We start from the raw sequence: 4558 nt of genomic DNA on the forward strand, positions 1-4558 counted from the left end.
GGTTACAGGTGATAATTTTCTAAAATCACTCTTCGCAGTTTGGTTAGATTTTTACTCCAAAGCCGATCCGATCCGAACAACGTATATTCTTGTGTTTTAGATGTGACAATACTCAATAAAAATTTCATTTTTCATCTTACATTAATGAGTGTTCCTCCTTTTTTTGTTAATCTGGTGTTTGGACCAGTTTTCGCGCACCTCAACTTATCCGGAGGACTTTTAACACACTCGTACCCACCGAGCATGGCAATCCACTTACTTCCGTGTCTCCCGGTGGATTCGAACTTGTGACCTTGGGGTGGTAAGCCCCTAAAGTCACATTCTAAACCAACTAGGATACCCGTGGTGAGTTAGTGTTCCTCCTCCTTGCATTTGCTTTATGAGGAGTTTTGAACAATATTTTGGCTACGACTTCGAGCAAACCCATCCCTTTTCAGGATTTTGAACAATATTTTGCAGGTACTAAGTCAATTTGTTTTTTGATATATTCATGATACTGCAAATATTTTTTATACTTGTTACGTTGTTAACTTTGTTTTGACAAATCTGTGAATCTAAGCTACATTCTAGAGAGAAATGAAGAAGAAGAAGAAGAAGAAGTAAATGATATAACAGAATGAAGTAGTTACAATGTGTCACTGAGATTGGTTTATATACAAGACTTGATAAGACTTAATGACTAAGTAACTGTTAGGAAATGAGTAACACACAGAGGGGGGGGGGTGAATGTGTTTTACTGTTTTGTGCTTTTCTTGAATGTTTATGGTTGAATAGAGTAAATTAAATCTTGTAGTGAAATGTGTTCATGCAAAAATTAAGCTTGCAGAAAATAAAGAACACAAATCTTCAAAACTCACTTAATTTTATATTAAAATTAAGACTGTTTTGCTACAAAATTTCTAGGCTCTTTGTTGATAAAGAGCTTAGCTTCTCCTTGAGAGTGTTACAAGAAATTTGATCTTAATTGTTACAACTAACTAAAGGACCAGTGTTAACTTTATAACTTAGTTAACTGCTGGTTTACACAGTGTGTAATAAGACATGCTATTAGCTTTTCTAAACTATCACTTGTCATTTCTATTTATAGAAAAGTACATCTTCCATTTCTGGCTTAGCATATCTTTAGCATCCCGTGTTCACTTTGATCTTCATTTGTCATTTAATCTTTACCATTGATCTTGCACATTCTTCAAGCTGCTTTTTGTAGACCTGTCAATCCAGCTGGTTGGATTGTTTGTTGATTGTTTATCTTGAATATTGAACTGGTCTGTGATTCTGTACTTTGAGAATTTTACTCGAGATCTCCAGTTTAGGCACATAGAGATCTTGATATCTCGATAAGTATAATGACTTATCGAGATCTCTAAGGCTCTAGTGAATTTGACTTATGGAGGTCTCTGAGTTCTTGAATGAAACTTTAGCTTGTCGAGATCTCTCATCATCATGTCTTCACTTTGTCTTGTCGATAACTTAGAGTTTTCTAGTGAATTTTGACTTATTGATATCTCTGAGTTCTCTAGTAGACTTAGACTTATCGATAACTCAGAGTTCTCTAATGAATGTAGACTTTTCGATAACTCTGAGTTCTCTAGTAGCTTTCATGACTTCTCGATAAGTCATTCTGGAGTTCTCGAATGACTTCTCTATAACACTAAATCTGTGACTTGTAGAGATCCTGACTTAGAGTATTTTTATCCAAACAGATTTATTCAACTCCAAGCTTCTTCAAAATTCTTCTGAGTCATGATCTTCTTGATCTTCTTCCAGATATAATTCTTAGGCTTGATACTGTTTCAGGAAAAAGACTCAAGTCTGCTCCTTTGATATTTTTACAGACTTTAAATGTTACAAGTAGGGGTGCACATGGGTTGACGAAACCGATCAAACCGACCCAAACTGACCCTATTTTCGGCCGATTAAACCGAACCGTTATAACCCGATATTAGGTTGGGTTAAAAATACGTCAACCCGACTTTGATGGGTTGGGTATGAGTTTTAAGTTATTTTTAACCAACCCAACCCAACCCGATTTTTTAATTTATCCATATAAATATATATTATATACATTTTTATTTTATACATGCGGTATCACTAAGCTGGAAAATTAGCTAATATTTACTTGGTTTCTTTGACTAACAAGTATTTATTAATCAAAGTATTCTGCATTGCTTTCCTGCTAACATTTCTTAGTGCATTTGATGTGCATGTAATTTGGTCTATAAACATCCATATTCATTTACTTTGCAGACACTATTTTGACAAATTTCATTTACTATTGTTAATGTAACAGCTAAGACCTTATCTAATGTAACTACTGCACTTTTAAAAACCCGTTCAACCCAACCCAAACCGAACCAAGCCGACATACAAGGGGTAGGGTTGGGTTGTATTTTTATTTTTTATGGTCGGGTTAATAATTTTTAAACCGATTTAATTGGGTCGGGTTGCTAAAATGTCTCCAATCCGGCCAACCCGACCCATGTGCACCCCTAGTTACAAGTACAAAATACAGATTAAGATAACAATACAACTTACTTAGGGTTGACAAAATGTCTTAGTCTTGTTAAAGTACAGGCATGTCTTTTACAACAATCTCCCCCAATTTGTGAGAAGATTGCTTAACACAAATTCATGCATGTTAACAAGACTAACCCCAAGTTTAAAGAGATGAAAGATTAAATTGATACACAAAGCTTGATCAACTTGCAACTATTTGTATATTAGGAAATTTACAGAGTTTAATGGTTACAAGTGTCAGGTAAAGATAATTTTTACATCAACTTGTTCTCTTTGTAGGTCCTTTAGGTAATCAAGAATTTCAAGTTAATCTATAATAGGTGTCCCACTTAGAGCTTCTACGAGTTCCCGAATCTTGAAAATTGACCAGCTTTAATGTTGAGAAATTTCCATCTTTGGAGATTCTACTCATCCCTTTTGCTTTCAACTCTTCAGATCTTTTTATGTACATCTCTATTTCTTCATCATACTACTTCATTCTCTCTTCAGCTTCAGCCTCATCTCTTTTCTTTATTTCCTCCCTTTCAATCAACCATTCAGCTAGAACTGATCTCCATGCCCTTGAAGCAGTATCCTTATCATTTACCAAGCTTATTATTCTCTTAATTTCTGTGGTTGAAAGAGAGTCCATTAATTTGCTGCTAAGAAAGGTGAAGGAACCATCTTCATAGAAAATTCTGACTTCCCTAAGAGATACAATCTAAACTTTGACTATTTCCTCAGCAAGTTGTTGAAAATAGTCTTTATCTGAGATGCACCAATTTAGAGGTAGAAAGTCAGATTGCTTGAAACAGTTCCAGATGGCCCTTTCAGTGACTTCCACTTTCTTTGCAGGCTTGACTTTCTTAGGCTTTCTCCCAACAGATTTGTGCTTGAATTTTAGTGAAGGTTTGGCTAAAGGTAGGTTTGTCATTTTCTTGAAATTTTCTGGCTTGTGATGATTGGGATTTTTAGAAGAGAGTTGGCTGTTTGTTTGTACAGAAACTTTGACTTTGAGGTTTGAGGTGGTTTGATGTTTGAGATAGTTGACATTGTGGGTTGAGCTGAGATTTGAGTTGGTTGTGTTTGGATTTTTAGGGTTTTCTGAGTTTTCTGAATCATCATGAGGCTTTCTGATCTTCCTCTCACCTCTTCTCCTCCTTTCTTCATCTTTCTTGTCATCCCTCTTCTTCTTCTCTCCACGCTTGCTGCCCGATGGCTTACTGGACTGACTTGGATTTGAGCCAGAAGGATTTTGATCATCTTTCTTCTGCTCATCATCATCCAAGTTATCCTTGTTGATTTGTGTTTTGGGCAAGTTGGCTTCTGCATTGTCTAGATATCTCCTCGGTAGCTTTATCATTTCCATATCATCATTGTTCTTGTTTTTCTTAGCTCTTAATCCGGTTCCCAGGATCATGATAAGCTTCTTGTTGCTCATGACATAATGTTTGGGGATCTGAAAATGTTTGAAGTAATTGGTGTTTGGACAGATGTATGTTATACCCTTGCTTGGATGTAAATATGCTTCAGGAAAAGCAGCCATTTGAGCATTCCTCAATTCAGTCAATAGCAAGGTATCTTCATGAGTTATAAATTTGACTTTGCTGATGAAGATATCTAACTCAGATGCCCTCCTTGAGACAAGGTAATTTAGGGACACTTGCATACATCTGTCTGTCCTTGAGTCATTTGTATTGATCACTATTCTCTTGTGGAGAAAGTTGTCCTGATTGACCATGATCATTCTTATGAAATTAATTGTCTTGTCCAGGGCCTTTTTGTATGTGAACTGATTATCGTTGAGAGAAGCTTTTAAAGCTGTGAGTAGTTCATCAAACTCTCTGCTCAGACTAGGTCCTTCAGCAGCCCTAATAAGTCTCTCCATGTCAAGATCAACTTCTTTAGATTTCTTTTCAGCACCCTGGACTTGCTGTTGAGATGACCTTGATCGTGTCAACCTAACCTCTATCTCCCCCTTAGTCTTGTTGACAGGAATTAAAAGGGGAGTAGGAATTTCAGGCCTGACTTGTTCAGGCAAAGAAGGCAGTGGTATGTTAAG

This window comes from Apium graveolens, chromosome 10, assembly GCF_009905375.1.
Source record: "Apium graveolens cultivar Ventura chromosome 10, ASM990537v1, whole genome shotgun sequence".
Taxonomy (NCBI): Eukaryota; Viridiplantae; Streptophyta; class Magnoliopsida; order Apiales; family Apiaceae; genus Apium; species Apium graveolens.